Below are 21,533 nucleotides of genomic sequence, written 5' to 3' on the forward strand. Positions count from 1 at the left end.
TTTCAATTAGTCTCCAACTTCAGGCTAATTTGCTGACTTAGTTGAATACTACAAGGAATTGAAAGAAGTTTAAGATCTTAAATTAAAGAAATTATAAGAATGCTGTTGAGGAGTTTTAATGATGACTTATCTAGCCCTAGCCTTTTGTGTTTATTGATTTAATTTAGGGGAAATAAGCCATTGTATCAAATAATTTTAATATAGAGTTTTTAATATTTGAGTGAAGATTAATAGAGGAGTAGTTAGTAATCTTGCAAAAATCACATTTTTGTTTTTGTTTTTGTTTCATTCTCCAGTAGAATGCATAACAGTGGCAGATGTTTATTTGGTTCACTGTAATATTTCTTATTGTCTTTATGTTTCCAATAACACCAGAGAAATTATTTCAAATATAAACAAGATTTCTTTAGGGGCCATCTACTGTTTTAGAAATAGGTATTGTATATATCTTTGCATTTGCAAGGTAAACCAGAAACTATTTCTTGGTAGTCAATCCTCATAAGAAATTCAATCTCTGTCATGGAAAATATGCCCATTCTTAACATAAGCTTTTCCTCCCAAAACCCATCTGTGCTTTATTTCATAATTCAACACACACTTCTTAGTTTTAAAACATGAAATTCACGTGCATATTAGAGTTAGAATCATTTTCAGTCTGTCAAGCCAGCTATTGTTATGGCTCCTGCATTTTGTTGGAACAGGTGTGACTATATCCTTGTGTTTTTGTTTGTTTGTTTTTTGGTTTAATTTTTTATTGGTATGGAAAGTACCTTTTTGTATAGTATAGTCTCACCAAGGTTTCATTTTGATCCTCTCAAACTCCTCTAGGATCTTTCTTATCTCTTCACATACCCATCTCATCTTCTCTCTCTCTCTCTCTCTCTCTTTTTCTCAGAAACAAATAAATAAAAACATAATAAAAAACAAAAATCTTAAGAAACACAAAACATACACACAAAACCTCACACAAACAGAATATCAGAAATCATAATATTCAAGCAAAAGTACTGAGAAATAATGCCAAATAAATGATATGAGAGAAATAAAAAAGATCTATAAAAATGCAAAACTTTAATTTTGGATGTGCGTCTCAATGAAGTGAGCTTTTAATCTTGGAAGACTGAGACATTGCATTGGTTTTTTGAAACACAACAAAAATATATCTGGATAGGACTTGAGAACCCAAGATATGTACAAATATTGAGAGCTGTGCCCTTTGTGATTGGTCATGTTAATGTGAAAATATCCAAGGTTCTGCGTAATTTTGGGAAATGTTACAGACTTAGATGTGGAGGCCTCCATTGTAAGGAGATAATTGCATGTTTCTAGTGAACCATTTTTCACATGGACAATTCAGCCTCTCAGTGACTTACATTGGAATCCTCTAAGATGTATTACACCATTTCTTCAACCTCATATGTCCAATGACCACATCCTCTTTTTCAAGTTATGTTGTTGCCATTGTGGAAGCACTTATTATTTCTATGTGGTACTGGGATCTGAAAATAACTGGAGAACTAGTAAGCTCTGCAGGGAGAACATTCTGTAGAATTAACTCTTGATTATCATTTTTTTTTCAAGGAAACACAGAGCAAATTTGATAAGCTCTTTAATTTTCAGCTTAATTCATGTAAGTCCCCTAGCCTGCCACCTTTAAATTTAAATATCAGCTGAAAACAATACTGTGCAACCTAGATTCAAATTTTATATGAGGAAACACATTGCAATATGCTTATTCTTCATTATCTTCTTGAATTGATCCTCTTTCCAACAACATTTAGCGATGGCACAGTATCTACTCCTTTTTATTTTGGATGACCTTTACTCTTACTTCCTGGCCTTTCTATGCCTTTCAATGTTTTTGCTTTTTCATTGTGCAGTTCTGATCATTCTCACCAACTTATATTGATAATGAATTTTTTGAGAAAAATATTTTCCTCTTTTATTGGAAATAGATTATTTTCTCACATAATATATCTTGATTATGGTTCCCCATACCCCTCTACACCTTTCAGTTCCTCCCTACTTCCCCTCACATTTGGATCCACTCCCTTTCTGTCATTCAATAGAAAAGCTTCTAATGGATAATAATTAGGTATAACAAAATAAAATATAAGATAAAACAAAACTCTCAAATTGGAGTTGGCCAAGACGATCAAATAGAAGAAAAAGAGACCAAGAGAAGGGACCAGAATCAGAGACACATTCATTCAGGAATCCCACATTCAGAAATCCCCTAAGAATTCTAAACTGGGAAACAGTTCTCTATGGGTTCATATGAATTTTGATCATAACTACTTAGAAGGCCTTGTTTCCTCAATGTCCTCCATCACTATGGATCTTGCACTCTTCCTGAGTCCTCTTCCATAGTGTTCCCTGAGCCTTGAGGGTAGAGATTTGTTGGAGGAATCTCATTCAGAGCTGAATGTTTGAAGGTTTCTCTCTTCAGGTGAAATGTTTTCTGTGAGTCTCTGTTTTGGTTCCTATTTGCTGTATGGGGAAGCTGCTCTGGTGTTGCCTGAATAAGGAACCTCTATGTAAGTATAGCAGCATATCGTTAGGAATCATTGTATTGTTCCTTTTTTTTTAAACCAGTAGTATTTGGTTTTATCCTAAGACTCTGGCTTTGTAGTATCTGGTTCTTGGTCCTTCAAACAATATTGGGTACCTTGGTTCCATCTCGTGCAGTGATCCTTAAATCAAATAAAGTATTGAGTAGTTACTCCCATAACCTTTGTGAATGAATGCTGTAACATCTTGCAGGCAAGACACCATCATAGATCAAAGGGCTTGTACCTAGCTTGGTGTTCTCTTATGGCTTCTCTTTCCTGGTCGTTATCTACTTGATCTTATCACATAGTTATCTAATCTTATCACATCGTTATCTAGGTATAGCAGGGAATAGTGAAATAGTTGTCTCACTACACACTTTTGTCATTACTTCACAGACTAAAATGCTTTTGATTATTTTGGTTTTCAATTATTAAATGTCCACCCATCTAGGTGAGCAATCTTTTCTTCAAAAAGAATCCAGGGTCATTGGAGTGTGTAGGGATATTGAGGAGTCTGAGGAAACTTGTGACTTTAGAAAGAATTACAGTACAGTGTTTGATTTGCTGTTGTTGTTGTTGTAATTTGTTTTCTTTACTTTGTTTTTTGTTCTTTGCATCTTTTTTTGTTGTTGTTTTTTTGTTTGTTTGGTTGGTTTTTTCCTGATGAAATGCTTGTGCAAATGTAGTCTGATGAGGGAACAGAGTTTTCAAGACAAAGCTTGCATAATCAATTACCATAAACTATTGTCCACTTCTGCTTTTAGCAGCTGCCCATTGTCTTAGGAACAAACATCAGGAAGCTGGGCGTCTGGTTTTGGTCATTTGTTCGCAGCTCTTGGAAGTCAGGGTAGATAGAAGTATTTTTCCCATAAGATGACAGACTTGAGGCATGCAGACAAAAAGGAAGACTACCACTGTGTTTGTAAAAGTTTGTCTATCATTTGTAAGCCTGTCCCAAATCAGATATACTGACTTCCAGTCTTGGAAATTCTCCCCTCTCCTCTATCTCTTGGCCCCTTGTCTACCTAATCTAAAAGTCCCACCTCTGTCCTACTGCCCAGACATTGGCTATACAGCAATTCCTTATTATCAGTCAAAGGCAGCTGGGGGAAGGGACCCCCAGATCTAGAAGCACAGCTTTGGGAGCCAAATTAAGACAAAGCATTAGAACCAATTCCCAACAGTTACCTCAAAGACAAGTATATGAACACACATTTGTGTGTGTGTGTGTAGGTGTGTGTGTGTGTGTGTAGGTGTGTGTGTAGGTGTGTGTGTGTGTTTGTATGTGCAAAATGAAGGAAAGATGGCATAGCCTATTCAATGGAAAATATAAAAATCAGTAGAAAGTGTCCATGAAAATAATCTGGTGGCTGATCCTCTAACCAAAGAATTAAAAATAGCTGCCTTGAAGTTACTTGATAACTAAAGCAAAGCATGAGCCAAAAATACAATGTGTAAATAATCAAAGGTATCACAAAAGAACCTAAACCAAACACAAGCTGGAATACTACAGCAGAAACTTTTAACAACTTTTTGAAAAAGTATTAGTAGGAATTCAAGGAAATATGTTAACAGAAGAAACAATCAACAAATACAAAGATAGGACTATAGAAACTAAGTCTGAAGGTGCTAAGTAAAGTGAGGAGTCAAAGGGATTCATAGTATAGCATTAGCAGGAAAAGTCACATTATAAGCCCAGAGAAGGGGAGGGAACACAGAGGGTTCATGATGAGATAATAATGGGAAACTTCCAAAATCTGACAAAAGACACAAAATAGATATCCAAAAAGAAATTAGAATGTTAGAGGATAAACTCATATACTTACAAACACATTATAATTAATTTCAACAAGACAGATTAATAATCACCAGTAAGGGAAAGCAACTTGTCACATACAAGGATACCAAGTATGACTCCCTGCAGTTTTCTTACCCAACATTGTAAATACTAGGACACTGTGGTTTTCTGTCTTCCAAGTCTTAAAACAAAACACAGCAAAAACAAACAAACAAACAAAACCAAAACAGTGTCAAATAAGCACGCTAAGGATGTATATATAAGTAAATTTGTGCTAAAAAGTAGAGAAATTAAGACAGCCCCTAATAAAAACACAAAGAGAGATTATTACCACTAGAACTTTCCTATAAGAATATTTAAGAAACCTTTCAGGTTAAAGCAAGGGCTAGGAGACAATAATCTTAAGATCTGTGAAGAACTGAAGATAACATTTTAATGTTGATAGGTTAATGCCAGAAGGTCAAGACTCACTGTAAGAGTTGTTACTCTATTTTCTACTTAATTTAATCCCAGATACTTGGGAGATGGGGGAGAGTGATTATTTTAATGATTAAATATTATCTGTACAGGAGAACAGCATCATAGAACCTAGTCATTGACATATTCATACCATTATAAATGTATTTATTTCCACTGAATTGCAGACATGAGTAAATGAAATGCTCATGCGCACTTTCCTAAATTCAGTGAGTTGAAGAAACAGAACCAGCTTCTTTTTTTACCTTGTCGTCTGCCTTCAATTTCTCCCCAGTTGATAATGGTCGTAGCCTCTTTGTGAGTGCCCGACTGGCCAGCAAGAAAGATGCCACAACAGGATCCTTCTGCACACGTTTATTGGGAGAGCTTGATTGCAGAGCCGAGCCCCAGAACTGGTGCTGCTTATATAGGCCTAGGAGTGGCGTGTCTATACCTGATTGGTTATGCTTTCAGTACCTCATTTACATGCCTCGGGCCAGGCAGTGACTCAGCAAAAAACTCTACTGCACATGTGCACATTGGTTGTTTACCCAAACTTATGGGTGGTGGCCAGCAGTAGCCAGCACCATCTTGTAATGGCGTATGTGGCTTCCCACACCTCTTGACTGTTCTTATTTCTATATTAGCCTTTCCAAACTCTTCTTAGCAGATCCAGAAGCTTAACTGATAAGATACAGTTGAGATCACACCATACCATTCAATAATTTCTCAGAGAATTAATTTAAGATCGTACAGAACATCTCCAGCAGTTCCCCATTTTGCTCTGAAAAAAAAAAAAAACAACAACAAAAACAAAAAACAAAACAAAACAAAATAAAAACTGCTGGACTCCTCAGTTGGTACAGAAGCCTCTGTGGGACGCTGCTTCGTTCGATAGTCACAGTCACTGTGACTTTCCCTACCTTTTCTTTTTCCACAGTGTAGCTCACCTTTTAGCACACTTTATACTCTTCTTATTCAATGCTTGTTAAATCCCTCTCTTACATAGATCAAGACAGCATTGTTGTTGTGCTCTGTGTGTCTTTGTAGAATCATCTAAGCACAAAATATTTGTAAACCACACAGAAGTCAATCGGTCCTGGGATATGCTTGCTAGTGTAAACACAGGTTATATGAAACTAGGCTCGAATGTGCATCCCTGGATCTTCTCTCATCTGCAGAATTTCTGTAATCCTGCCACCATGGAGTAGTTACCACAGACACCTAGAAGGAGTCTCAACTGCTAATGTCACTGGCATTACTCCACCACTGCTCTCATCATGTCACAGTGTCTGCCTATGAGAATAAAATAATTCTAGTAGAAAATCTACTTGACTCTCATGCCTCTTTTATCAAGTATGTTACCTAATCAAATTTCCTGCTTAAAATTAAGTTAAAAGGTTAACTCAGGAATCAGTTTCAAGTTATCATTGAATATTGTATTAATGGTTTTATTACTTAATCACCCATTTTTACTAAGTACAGTATATTGAACATTATTTGACCTTTTACAGAAGAGCTTTCATAGCCTGCACATCATCCTCCAGAATATTAATTTCAATTAATTCACTCAGTCATTTGAGAGATATTTATTCAATCCATATCAGACATTTGGCATTCATCTCATAATTATGAATGTGAAAAGGATGGGATTCTGGAGAATATTAACCAGCCTTCCTCATATATTCTATATTATGATGGATACATAAAAATTGGGGAGTATGTTAATTCATATAAAAAACTCAAACCAATTTTTAAAACAATTCTTCTTAAAATGTAGAGCTAAGTTGTGAAAAAGAAATGAGAATATAAAATAAGGTCATTATTTGACAGAGTCAGACAGGAAAAGAAAAGGAGAGGAAGCAGCTGGGAAGAGAGGGCAGAGGGCTGGTGGTACAGAGAGACTCAGACATTGAGACTGAGCATTAATAGATTAATGTTTGGCACACAAGGTAAGGAAAAACCAGTGTAAGTCGTGATGATGCATTGTTGTCAAATCTTCTGGGGAAAGAAACATTTATTCCTACACGTGTCTTTGTAAGTTGGTCATTTTTCCATTTATTTATTTATTCAGTTTACTTTTTTATCACAGCAACCCTTCTCCTCCCAGTCCTCACTCTCACATGGCTCCTCTTCCATCTCCATCTCCTTCATCTTTGAGAAGGGGAAAGTCCCTCCCACCCCCACCTCCAACCCCACCCACACCTCACCCAGCACATACCATCTCACTTTGGTACTTCAAGCCACAACAAGACTACTCTTGTCCTCTCTCACTGAGGCCACACAAGGTATCCCAGTTGGGGTAACAGGATCCACAGATAGGTCCCAGGCTCAGGGACAGCCCCTGTTCCAGCTGTTGGGGACCTACATGAAGACTGAGCTGCACTTCTGTTATGTATGAGCAGGGGGCTTAGGTCCAGTTCTTATAAGCTTTTTGGTTGTTGGTTCATATTTGAGAGCCTCCAAGGATCCAGGTTAGTTGATTCTCTTGGTCTTCCTGTGGAGTCCCCATCCTCTCCTGGTTCCTCTATTTTTCTCACAAAACTTCCAGAAGACTCCCTGAGCTCTATGTAATGTTATGGTCTGTTTCCAGTGAAGTTTCTTTCTATCTGGAAAAAAAAATCAAGTCAAAATAGAGCCAGTAAAGAGAACCATGGAAAAAAGAATATGAGAGAAAAAGAATCAAACTGTGACTTGTATTCAGCTGTGCCCATTTCAGATGCCCTATCATTAAAGCAGAGTAATGACAGGTTTCATGGATACAGTTGTAAGACATCACTCTTTACATCTTTGCTCAGTTATGCTAAAGTAGAGATTGAGATCTTTGAAAAATACATATTGGAAGTTGGATACTCTATATAGATGTTGAATTTCACAGAAGTTGCTATGAACGATATTGTTTTATGTGTAGATTATTGACCTGTTGGTTATATTTTGTCTTTGATTAATATATTACTCACTTCCTACCCTCCTGTCTGACAACTGTCTTTGAGACACTCTTGTATCTAATGCCTAATATTTAAGACAGTGGCTTCTTTTAATTAATAGTACATTCTAAACAAGGGTGAAGTCTCTGCACTGTACCATCTTCTGTGTGCTTATTAAAGGATTCCATAATTACCTGAGAAAGATTGAAGCTTTGTACAGTTTTTGTCATTGGGTTATGAAAATGTATAAGATTAATAATTTTCAAGAGTAACTAAGTGGTGACTGCTAGACAGAAAGACAGACAGACAGAGATAGATGATACATTTTTAAGATTTGTTTTCAAAAGGAAGAGAAAGGAAAATAGAATGGATCATATAGGTGAAAAGGGAGAAAAGGAAAGGGAAGACAGGAAGAACAAGAGAGAATAATAGGTATGAAATATGACAAATATATTTTTACTCTCAAGTGCAGAACTTAAGTCCCTATGTCTGTATCCATATCCATGCATACAGCCTGATATTAGAGTGCTCCTCTTTGGAGGAAAAGAAAGGGAAAAGCTGAAGGTGAAGAGGGGATAGGATGGGGCAATGGATAATGACTACCTATGCGTATGAAAAAGCTATAGTAAAAGAAATTATTTGTATATTAAGTAAGATATCAATTACAAGTATAGAAGATGTGGAAATAGAACATAGTGGGTTGTAAGGAGGGAAGCCGCCAGGAAAAATAGGGAAGAGGAGATGTTACAGGGCAGGTGGCTGATTCTGAACAAAGAGTATGCTGTCCTTTTGTAAAGATGGAATGGTGAGACCAAGTGCTTTACAGATGTATCCAAATATGTCATCAGTTGATGAAATGCATCATGCAATAAATACAGAGACACACCATTGGATATGACTTGGGATACATGTCATACCTACAGGTCTAATACTTTCACTTTTGTGCCACAGATGGTTTGAAGTGTTCAAAAAGTTTGTACCCACTCTCATTCTGCACCTGAGCAATCAGGTGTTATTAGTATTTCTAGGACTTATTGTTTTACGAAGTATCTAGAATTGTCTTTTCTGCACGTTGGAAACTGTATAGGGAAGGCATTGAATTAACATGCAAAATTCTACTGCCAAATGATTTCTAACTAGACAGAAAAAATGCTGTAATCCTGTTTCACATCTGTGGGGAAGAATGAACCCATTAGGTACTCTGAAGTTTTGAAGAGAATTGTTTCTAGCATTGAAGATATAATACTCAAATGTTCAGGGAAATGGAAAAATTATAGAGACCTACTGCCTTTAATTTTACCCCATTTCCATCATTTTTTCTAATGACTTATTTGAACATCTGCATTTTTGTAAATACTGAAAGACATATCTGGGAATCCTATTGACTGTGAATTTTTAAAGAATCAAATGAAGAAAATGCACAGAGCCAAAGGTAATTGTCTTACCATCTTACAAATGGAAAAGGCATCGGCCTTATGGCCTTGGCCTGGGTTCCTCACACTGAACTGATACCTGACAATGGCCATATCATTTCCTGATATGATTCTTACTGTCAGGATTTGCTGATTATTTCCTGATTCATATTTTCAACCATTACTGCCTCACCTGTCTCACCTCCATTTGTGTGTAGCTTAGTTGACATCTTCAGCTTAATGTATTTATTGCTTCTATGATCCAACCCCTTCTAGCACTGCTTACCCCAGTCTTCCTGAGGCTGCACCATCTACAAAGCCTTCTCTAATACCTTCACACTCAGCCTCTCACTGTGACCGCTTAGGATCCTGCTTCTTTGCTTCCCACCTTTCGTTGCCTCTTAGGAGATACTATTGTCATCTTTCATTACACAATCATGTACCCAAAGGGTTGTTTGTTTGTTTGTTTTAAGCCATAATCAGTGAAAAAGTAAACCAATTCCATATAACCTTTCTAGCCAAAAACTACAGGGAATACCTGTTTTGTGATTTCCAGTATCCAAGTGGTGGAGTCACAGGAATAGGTGAGTGCTGCCTTAAAATCACCTCATGAAACTTTAAATAATTTCTGGAGTGATGGACTGGGAAAGGGCAGCAAAGTATGTTTCTTGGATGGTATTCTCAATTCAACATACTGAGCATACTTTACACCAGACACTTTTCAAAGAGCTCATGACAATAACTGCTCTTGGGTCCCTGCTCAGTATAGGTAACATACCGAGGTTCCCCAAAGAAAACATTGATAGCTGATCTTTCAGTCTATCTGCTTTGACAAAACTCAGCAAGCACAAACATCAAGGTTAAGGTTTATATCATTTATTTATTTTTTTATACTTTGAGAATTCATTGCATGTATATAATGTCTGATCACACCCAAACCTCATTCCTTCCCCTGTAATTTATTGCAGTCCTTATTACAACTTTATTCTGAAAATATCATGTAGTTTGCTTTGTTCTTAACCCCATTGTGTCTACTTAATACCTCCCTGCTTGTGCTTGGGTGTAAGAACATGTACTTGACCTGTCTTCTTGAAAAAAAAAATCTTATTCTTTCTCAATTAGCAGCCATCAGTAGCCAGTAGCTTCTCGACTAGGGGTGGGATTTTATGAGCTGTTCCTGTGTCCCTTTCTAGGATATTTGTTCACCTTGATTTTCCACATTTCTTGTGTATGTAGTCACAGGTACTGTGAGTTGATGTGTGCCAGGCTTTGTCATGTTCACCAAATACTGTTTTACTGCAAATGGTAACTACTTCTAGCACTCGAAATGCTCCTGTCCCCTTTTCCAAGATGATCCTTGATACTTGGAGTGTGATATAAATGTGTCATTTAGAGATGAGCATTCCACAGTCTCCTGTTCTCTGCAAACTTGTAGGAGTCTCTATTAATCTCCATCTTCCACAAAAAAAACTTTTTTCTCAATTGAAAGATGAAGTGATTAGTGGGTAGGAAGACAAGAACCGAGGAGGGAATTTAGTAATGTGTCCATTAACATAATGAAGAATATGATGATCTCTCCTAGAGTCTATGGCCTAGCTCCTAGCCAGTTACAGTATTTGATTCTGTTTTTGGTCCTATGTAAGGGTTCCATAATTTGGAGCAGGATTTAAAGTTACTTAGGAAATGATTGGTCACCACTATAGCATTTGTGCTATTACATTAGTTTTTCTATCTTGCTAGGCCTGTTATCTTAGCTTGCAGGATTCACAGCTGGTAAGATTGTTGAAGATTTTGCTCTCCTGGAAGCACAGATAAAAACATCAAGAATTGTGAAAGCTAGCCAGTAAGGACAAGGCTTCCAGGTCCATACCAGACTGCTTTCTCCATGTTCTCTTATTCAAGTAAGTGGCATCTTCAGCAATAGGGCCATGGCATCAAATTCCAGAAGATAACCAAGTAGAATGACAATAGCCTGCATTATTTGGGAAGGGGGTATGTAACTCCACAGAATAACAATTCAAAACGAAGCAACCCATACCTGTCAGTGTCATTGTTATAGATAAACTATTGTATTTAGGAGAAAAACTGCCCATCCATTCTAGACTAATACCATTGTCATGGTTAGTGTGTTACTGCTGTGAAGAGATTCCATGCCCAAGGCAACTCTTGTAAGGACAATATTTAATTGGGTTGGTTTACATGTTCAGAGGTTCAGTTCATCATCCTCAAGGTGGGACCAGGGCAACATCTAGGCAGGCATGATCCAGGCAGAGCTGAGAGTTCTATATCTTCATCTGAAGGCTGCAGGTAGAAGATTGACTTCCAGAAAGCAAGGGTAAGGATCTTAAGCTCGCACCCACAGTCACACACTTACTTCAACAAGGCCACATTTCCTGATAGTGCCACTCCCCAGGCAAAGCATATACAAACCATCACAACCATTTAATCTCCTTTTAAGGTTGATACACTGATTATTTGTTTCTCAATGCTTTAAAAAATGCAAAGCTGAAACCTGCTTTTTCAAGGGCATGCATTTATCAGAGTGATATGGAAAATAAAGAAAGCATTTTCTATCTGCAATGAATCATGTGTGAGTGCCCAAGAATGCAGTGCTATTTTGTATTACTAACCAATTTTAGTTTATAATAAAAGTTCAGGAATTTCATTATTTGCTCAGAGTTAGACTTATACAAGAAAATGTGAATTTGGATTTTGACTCTGCAGCATGTTCCATTTAAATGAAGCAGTTTATAGCAGGTTATTTCCCCAATGTTCAATTCATTTATAGTTTATGGTAATGAACTTAATTTTGGAAGAGAAGGAAACTAATCCTTAAGATATGGCCTTAAATTGTGTAGTTTAATATTCATCCTTTGAGCAAGCTATGGAATAATGTTTCACAGTCCAGGTTTTCCCCTCAAACCATGATTTGCATGCATAATCAGCATGAAGCCTCACCTTCACCAAAACCTTAATGCCACCAGTTAGTCCAAGCCTCTACCTTCACTCGGGTGTGCTCACGGAATCCAAATGCATGCTGTTGCAGCACTAGTAACAGGCTAGTGCTATTAATTTGTTTATTTCCAGTCTGAGTTATGCTCCTTGGGGATACTTGTCATGCACACATTACAACTCAGTCATTCCCACGGAGTCACACGTTTGTGAGTGACAGCACCAAAGCAGCTTGTACCAGTCTATGCCAATCATCTCCCTAAGGCAAGCAGGTGGTAAAGGCATAAGTGAGCCATAGAGAAGCATGCAGTCAGGCTAGAGTTTGAATATGGATTTATTATAGTAATTGCTAGTGTTATTTTAGAATCTTCAATGAAAATTCTACCTCTTCATTTTTTTGAAATAAAATTTCAGTATATATTGTTTGTAGAATGTCCTATTACAAGATTATACATCTATTATACATACTTGGACCATGTTCATCTGCACTATATTTACTTCCCCTCGTCCTTTCCCTCTTGCTTATAATCACCCCCTTGGACTTTTCTCACATATTTAGTTGTCATTGCTCTAAGTTTCATATATGAAAGAATGTATACTGAAAGTCAGTCTTATTTTGATAAATAATAAATGAATAGAGAGACAGACAGACAACTAGGACGATCTCTGCTTTCACCCACTTTCTCACAAACGGCACAATATTGTTCTTTATGGTTGGGCAATATTCCATTATGTACATAACTCATATCTATTCATCAGTGGATGAATACCTAGATTGATACCATATCTTGACAAATATAGATAGTACATCTGCAAACACAGACATTTTCTATCTCTACAGCCAGCTGGCTTGTTCTCCTTCAGGGATGTGCGTATGGATGTCTTCTTTTTAATATTTTATAGGACCCCAGAATTATTTCTGTCGCTTCTAGACTATTTTGTTTTATTTCAACAATTAATCTTTAGGTTCATTTTCCCCATAGCGGAAATAGTATTTTTTATTACTTCTTTGATGAAAATCATTTCAATTGGGTTGAGATGTAATCTCAGTTTAGTTTGGTTTGCATCACCCTAATGACTAAGGATTTTGGGCATCACTTTATGCAGCTTTTAGTTATTTGCCTTCCCTTGTCAAATATTTGAACAGTTCTGTTCACATGTCCATTTGTAGGTTGGGTTAGTTTTGATTTAATGATTTTTGAGATTTTATGTATTAATCATTTGGTTGATGAATAGCTAATGAAATTTTATATCATTGAGAAGGATGTCTTCAGTCTCTTCTTCCATTTGCTGTATTGGAAGTTCTTTAATATAATAAGTTGTCATTTATGAATTCTTGCTTTAATTTTCTTTTTTTTCATGTTTATATAGTTTAGTAAAATTACACTGTATATATGTGAAATGGAATTTTTAAAAATTGGATATTTTATTTATTTACATTTCAAATGTTATCCCCTTTCCCAATTCCCCCTCGCTGAAACCCCTATCTCATCCCCCCTCGCCTGCTTATATGAGGGTGTGCCCCCCACCAGTCTACCCACTCTTGCCTCCCTGCCCTAGTATTCCCCTACATTGGGACATCGAGTCTTCACACAACCAAGGACCTCTTCTCCCATTGATGCCCGACAATGCTGTCCTCTGTTAAATATACAGAGGGAGCCAAGGCTCCCTCCATGTATACTCCTTGATTGGTGGTTTACACCCTGTGAGCTCTGATTGGTTGATAATGTTGTTATTCCTGAGGGGGTTGCAAACCCCCTCAGCTCCTTCAGTACTTTCTTTTACTCTTCCATTGGGGACCCACTTATCAGTTCAATGGTTGGCTGTGAGCATCTACCTCCTTCAATGTCTCTCAGGAGACAGCTATATCAGGCTCCTGTCAGCATGCACTTCTTGTAATCCACAACAGTGTCTGCGTTTGGTGACTGTATATAAGATGGTTCCCCATGTAGGGCACTCCCTCTATGGCCTTTCTTCAGTTCTTTGAGAAAATCTACAACATAGATAAACCCTTAGCCTGACTAACCAGAGGGCATAGAGACAGTATCCAAATAAAATCAGAACTGAAAAGGGAGACATAACAGAAACTGAGGAATTTTTTTAAAAAATCAACAGATCCTACTACAAAAGGCTCTACTCAACAAAACTGGAAAATCTGGATGAAATGGGCCATTTTCTAGACAGATACCAGGAACCAAAGTTAAATCAGGATCAGATAAACCATCTAAATGTTCCCATAACCCCTAAATAAATAGCAGCAGTCATTAAAAGTCTTACAACAACAACAAAGGAAAGGGAAGGACCAGATGATTTTTAAGTGCAGAATTCTATCAGACCTTCAAAGAAGACCTAATACCAGTTCTCTTCAAACTATTCCACAACATAGAAACAGAAGGAACACTACCCAATTTGATCTATAAAACCACAATTATGCTTATACTTAAACCACACAAAGACCCAACAAAAAAAGAACTTCACACCAATTTCCCTTAGGAATATTAATGCAAAAGTACTCAATAAAATTTTTGCAAACCAAATGCAAGAACACATCCAAAGATCATCCATCATGATCAAGTATGCTTCATCCCAGGAATGCAGGGATGGTTTAATAATCCATCAACATAATCCACTATATAAACAAACTCAAAGGAAAAAAAAAACCCACATAATTATCTAACCTAACCAGAACCATTAGACAACAAAAGGAGATCAAAGGGATACAGATTGGAAAGGAAGAAGATAAATTATCACTATTAGCAGATGATATGATAGTATACTTAAGTGACCCCAAAAATCCCACCAGAGAACTCCTATACCTGATACTTTCTGAATTTTCAACATCACTTTGAGAGATTTTACCCATGCAAATGTAAAATATTTCTGCTGTTTCTAGTATTTTTAAATTTTCAAACTCTTATAGTAAGACTTAGAATTCATTAGAGGTGATTTTTGTACATGTAAGAAATAAGAATTTGACTCCATTATTCTGCAGGAGTATGTACCATTTTCACAGCCTTACTTTTTGAGGAGGCTGTTGTTTATTGGACATGTGTTTTCAACATTGTTCTCTACAATCTTGTGACACTATATGTATGATATTATCCAGGTCTTCTACACTATATTGAATTGGTCTACATGTCCATTTGTACGTAAAAGCCAGAACATGATTATTATGGCTCTGTCGTATTTTAAATTTTGGATTGTGATGAATCCATTTTTGTTCTTTGTACTTGAATTGTTTTATAGATTTTGGTTTTTTTTTTTTGTAGTTTCATGTGAGTTATAGAATTCGATTTCCTATTTTGATAAAGAATCATTATGATTGTTATTTTTGTTAAAATTCTGGATTACTTTCTGCACAATTGCGACTTTAATAAATTCTCAGGGCTGGAGAGGTGGCTCAGTAGTTAAGAGCACTGATTCCGCTTCCAACCATTTGGTGGCTCACAACCATCTGTAATGGGATACAATGTTCTCTTTTGGTGTGTCTGAAGACAGCTACAGTGTACTCTTATAAATAAAATAAATTCTTTAAAAAGACATTATTTATCCAAATCCTCATACATGGATTTAATCATTTTTATTATTTCAATTTTTGAGATCATAATATAATTACATCTTTTTCTCTTCTTTTTTTTTCTCCCTTCAGAACAGTTCTAAGTACCTCTCCTTTGCTTGCTTTCACACATATGAACTATTTTCTTCTTTAATAGTTGTTCTATACATGTATATATATTTATATACATATATATTTCTAAATACATAAACAGAACCTGCTCAGTCTATATAATGTTATGTGTATATATGTTCTCAAGGGTGATTATTTGCTATTAGATAAGCAATGGTTGTGCTCTTCTGTGGGGCAAAAATGGGGACCCATGTCCGCTTGGGGCTAGTGCAGTTGCAAGAGGTGGATGTGGGGAGTTTTGTCCCCAGGCTGCAGCTGGATGGGCATTGGACTGTGAGAAGCTGCAGGATTCCACTCCGGTGGGTGAGGAAGGCTCAGTCTGGGGTCCTAGTGGACCTGCTGGAATCAGGCTCTGGCTCTGGCACCACAGATGCTGCTGGGTACCTCAAAAGAGCTGGTTCTGGGTTCTCTGTGCAGCACAGAGGCCAGAGATGACAGGTTCTCACTCTCAGACATCCCAGACACTGCTGCATGTCCAGGAATTGCTGAGAACAGGTGGGGGCCTGAGGTTGGAGGAGAGAGCACTGGCAGGTTACTGTGGGGAGGAGAGTATTGGTTTGCTCAGGCAAGTGTCTTGTGTTGGCAGAAGCCTTGGCTGGAGAGCAGGGAGGTCTCCAGGGCAAGAGGTTAGAAGTGCAGCCTGCTCCATTGCTCCAGAATGGTGGGTCCAGATGAGCAGAGACAGTCCATGGTTTTAAGGCATTTATTGTAGAAAGGCAGAGAGAGGAAGAGAGTAGGGAAGTAGAGGCCAGACATGTCTACATGGAGAGAGGGGAAGGGAGGGGAAGAAGTAGGGGGAGAGGTGAGAGTAAGAGCAAGAAGGTAAGAGAGGGATCAAGAGAAAAAGAGAGGAGGGTGCAAGCAGCTCCTTTTATAGTGGGATGGGCTATCCTGGCTGTTGCCAGGTAACTGTGGGAGTGGAATCCAGACAGAATACCAGGAGCTTCAGGCATTGCCTACATGACTGGTGGCCATACACCTCTCTTCAGCGGAGAGGGGAGAAGGGGCTATAGGAGACTAGCTGCCAGGGGCCCAGGAGGCATGGCCGAAGTCTTCCATTCCTTAGGAAGTGCTTGACTGGGGACCAGGATGTCTCTGCATGGCTCACTGCCCCACACTCTTCCTTGGAGTAAACTATTTTTTTCTGATTGTAGCTTTCTTTCTTTCTCTGTGTAGGGTTGGAGTTCCTTAGCTTTTCATTGTCTACCTTAGAATACAAACATCTACTAGACAATGTCTACACCTAAGACTCATGGGAAGGAAAGACTGTAGGGCCATAGCGTCTGGAAGTTTACTGTAACATTGTTTGTCCTAGTGATACCAGTAGCTCTATTCATAAAGTCTCACCCACATGACTGCCTAACCATGAGCTGATCAAGGACAGCAATCAACATGCTAAAGTAAAAGTTTTATAAATTCAGTTATAAAAGAAGAGAAAGTGGGATATTCAAGGCAATGGGCCACTTGAGTCTTTTGAAGACAAATCAACTTAAGTAAAGAAAATAGTGCCTGTCCTAAAGCTGAGGAGGAGGCTGAGGAGGACCAGCAGTTCCAATTAACCTGAGATCTCTTAGACACTGGACTACCAACCAGGCAGCACACACCAGCTGACAGGAGGCTCCCAACACACATACAGCAGAGGACTGCTGGATCTGTATTCATTCAGAGATGATGCACCTAAAACTCAAGAGAGTGGAGGCCCCAAGGAGTTTAGAGGTCTGGTGGGGTTGGGGTAGGGGTGGGAACATCCACGTGGAAACAGGAGTGGGGAGGAGGTATGGGATGTGTAACCCATTGGAGGTATCAAAGGGTGGACCAAGAAGGGAATAAAATCTGGAGTGTAAAAAATAAATGAATGAATGAATGAATGAATAAATAAATAAATGAAAGATTAAAAATGAAAGACACCCAAGTATATTTTCTTTAGTGCATTTAAAAATTAACATTTATATATTTTCATTGTATTCTGTGATTGTGCCAATTGTTTCACTTGTGTTGGTTAAATCCCATATACATCCATGTGATAACCACTATGAATCCTATATAATGACATGCTAAGGTGTAAGGGTAGCATACATTTTTCAGGTTCCTAGCTGTCAAGATACAGATTTGGGTGCTAAATTTGGCAGTTTAAGAGGCAACTTTCATTGCCTGTTCTATGAATATACTGTTGTATATAGTTTATCATGTTCAAAAATATCCTATTCATATGGTTGATCTTTGTTACACAAAACCACAATTTAAGATATTGCCTTTTTACTCATGTGCTACGTAAAGTATCTTTTTTGAAGATTTATTTATTATTTATTTATATGAGTACACTGTAACTATCTCCAGACACACACCAGAAGAGTGCATCGCATCCCATTACAAATGGTTGTAAGCTACCTTGTGGTTGCTGGAAAATGAACTCAGGACCTCTGGAAGAGCAGTCAGTGCTCTTAACCACTGAGTCATCTCTCTAGCCCCTACCTGAAGTATTTATTTGAACTGTGCTCTGTTGTCAGTCATGTACTAGGATGCTTTTCAATTGTAGTGCACTGCTTGAACTTACATGTATATGTGCCATTTTATATTTCATATTATGGTGTAGACAAAAACTTTAACTCATGGTCCAACAATCAGAAAGAACCCTGCTTCCTCTTCCTTCCACATCTCTTTGGTTCATCTGTAAGTGTTAAGTTATATTGTCTTTTGTGTGCTATATATAGTCCTGGAGAAGATTAAATTGCATTTCAATTTTCCACAACTTTAGGCACGTTTACTTAAAAAAAATTCCTGCTCTCTTCTAGCTAGCTGCCATCATAGACATGAGTCATGTGCAGCTCATTAAACTGGCTAGGGAAACCAAAATGCTGTGTGGGACTGGTTCACAGGAACAATGCATGCAGGTGTGTGTGCAATTTATGGAAGATACTAGGTGCTCTATTATCAGAAATATCAAAGGCCCATTTGAGAGGGTGATGTGCTTGCTGTTATTTGAGTAAAAAGAGAGGCTGTGTGGTTGTGTTGACCTTGATGCTGCATCTTAGATATCCACCACTTAACCCACAGGATGATCTGCAACTGTTAAATATAGCATTTGTATTATTTAGGCAAGCAAGCAAGCAAGCAAGCAAGCAAGCAAGCAAGAAAGAAAGAGAGAGAGAAAGGGAGAGAGAGAGAAAGAGAGAAAAAAAGAAAGAAAGAAAGAAAGAAAGAAAGAAAGAAAGAAAGAAAGAAAGAAAGAAAGAAAGAAAGAAAGAAAGAAAGAAAGAGAGAGAGAGAGAAAGAAGGGAGGGAGGAAAGAAGGAAAGAAGAAAGGAAGAAAGGAAGGAAGGGAGATAGTAAGTAAATCCTATTCATCAGTGAAGAACAAAATCTTGCATAGAATATGTACTGCATTGTTTAATGTAGTTTTAAAGGAATATTTCAAGAGTGGAGCAATTTCCATCAGTGATTGTGAAGTACAGAAAAGGATAGTTTGTCAGTCCAGTTTTTGTTTTATCCTAGCTAAAGATTAGAGCACTAATGTCTGCTAAGAATATAAGAAGTAAATTATAGTATAATTAGCTATTGTATCCAAGTCAGAGTCATGAAGAACAAGGAGGCTAAGGGAAACGTTTTACACACTTACCAGTGTATCACTAGGCTCTGTCTAAAGTAGAATTTAAGGATCAGGGGCCAAAGTCTTTAAATATTTCTGTGTTCCTTCCTGCTGCTTTAACAAATATGCTAATGGGCCACTGACATGTTACAGAGACAGATAAAAGGTACTGCCCTCCCTATGTTGCTTGTCACTGGAGAGATATAAAATAAAGAACTAGCACCAGCACAAAAGCATTTCGCTTGTATTTTGAATACCTTAATAAATTCAATTAGTGCTCTCCAGATGCTCATGGAAAAGAAGACATGAGGTTGGGGGGAGGGCATATTGAAGAAATACAGAGGGACTTAGAGGAGGAAAACAGGGAGTAGATATTATAAACTGTTTTATTGTTATATAAAATTTCTAAGAAAAACGAACATTTTAAAAATGAAAATGTTCTTTATTTCATTTAAAATTGAAGTAAATAGATCAAATGTCTTCTATTCAACAATGAGCCAATCTTCAATGTATAGTATTTAAAATTTGTTCTGTTTTGATGCCAGTTATTTCCTAAGCATCATTCCTTTAAACACCAGCACACAGATGGTGGCAACAAGCATACTTTTAGGGTTCTAACTAAAAAGAAACACTTGTCCTTCATAATAGTAGAATTGCTGTGCAGTAGTGAATGAATCCAAACCAAACAGATGGACAGAATTTAATATTTGCTTTGGTTTGGTTACTCTCTAAGACTGATTCAATGCGGATCTATTTCTTACTGTGAGTTAAAACAAATAAAGGTAGATGACTAGCTTACAAATCACATAGGAAGTATTAGAATTCATCTGTGATACATTATTGGTTTGCTACCAACTTCTAATACTTTGAGATCTAAGAAGACAAGACCCAGCTTAGTCAGCTTAGTCAGCTTAGGGCCAGGTTCTCTTTAACTACACTGTTGGTAAACCGGGAGGGTTGGTTTGTTTGTTTGTTTGTTTGGTCATCATTTCTCTCTAACTTGAGACATCATCAGTAAGTTCCTATGCACTGTATCTTCTGGCACTTATCCTTGCATGGGATGTTGCTTACTGTTCTTATAATGTACTTTACTTGTGTTATATCAGCTAATGGGATTTATTCTCCATACGCTCAAGTGTGTAATGAACGAGTGTTGAGAAAATTACTTCTGAGCTGTAGTGCACTAGATCATGCATGGGAGCCCAGACTCCCGTAGGAATACTTGCTCCTTCTACTCACTGCCTTCCACTGTGTAGCTTGGTAAACGGCCAGATGAGCAGATCAGGAGAGAACTGTGGGAGAATGCCTAAAAGTATACTGCATAGGGAGTTATGCAGCATGGAAGATTATCTGTTCCCTAGCTTAGAATAAGGAAGTACTCCTCAGAGGATCTGAAGAACATTTGGGAATTCCTAGGTAGAAGAGAAGTATAGGAAGAGAACAGAGCTTCAAGGTGAGGATGCTGTAGGGCGATGCAGGTATATATTAAGACACCTCTGCGTAACAGCTCTTTAAGGCCTAACATAGAAATTTGTGTTATTTTTATCTTTACTTTCTCTTTTCTCATCTTGGTCTTATTTCTGTGACTATGATGGAACCTGTGCATGCTTCTATGATGCTGTCACATAATACCTACTGTTTTAAGCCATTGTGTTTGTCTCCAAGACTCATAAATTTCTTGACCTTAAAATGGATTCATTTTTTAATATTATATATTTTCTTCATTTTCATTTCAAATGCTATCTCCTTTCCCAGTTTCCTCACCAAAAATCCCCTATCCCCTCCCCCCACCTACTCCCCAACCCACCCACTCCTACTTCCTGGCCCTGGCATTCCCCTATACTGGGGCATAGAATCTTTGCAGGACCACCAAACTCTTAGCATGTAGCACAGTTCCACACAAAGAAACATTAGTGAAGAAGTAGACAATTGATAATTAGTGTTTGAATAATCAGTCTTGTTCCCTTTATTGATAAATACTCAAAATTATGCCTTATGCCCAGAAAAAGTCATCATTAACAATAATGAAAGTGTGTTTTACTTTTGCTACTGGATGCAATCAATTAAAACAGGACAAAAGATAATCCAGTTATCGCAACTATTTAATTTTTAGTCAACTCTGCAAGTGCATCTCTTCTTTAAACATTTCCAGAATGTTGTCC

At 37.5% G+C, this 21,533-nt stretch overlaps 1 protein-coding gene and 1 pseudogene across 2 annotated transcripts in view; both read left to right on the forward strand.

The window, feature by feature from the left end:
- Khdrbs2 (KH RNA binding domain containing, signal transduction associated 2) overlaps positions 1 to 21,533 on the forward strand; it is a 488,795-nt gene that overhangs the window by 74,972 nt on the left and 392,290 nt on the right. The gene's annotated exons all lie outside the window — the stretch shown is intronic.
- Positions 18,596 to 18,798, forward strand: LOC147006021 (small ribosomal subunit protein eS28 pseudogene; annotated as a pseudogene).

The sequence above is a fragment of the Mus caroli genome, unplaced genomic scaffold (genome assembly GCF_978045245.1).
Source record: "Mus caroli unplaced genomic scaffold, Mus_caroli_1 scaffold_1, whole genome shotgun sequence".
Classification (NCBI taxonomy): domain Eukaryota; kingdom Metazoa; phylum Chordata; class Mammalia; order Rodentia; family Muridae; genus Mus; species Mus caroli.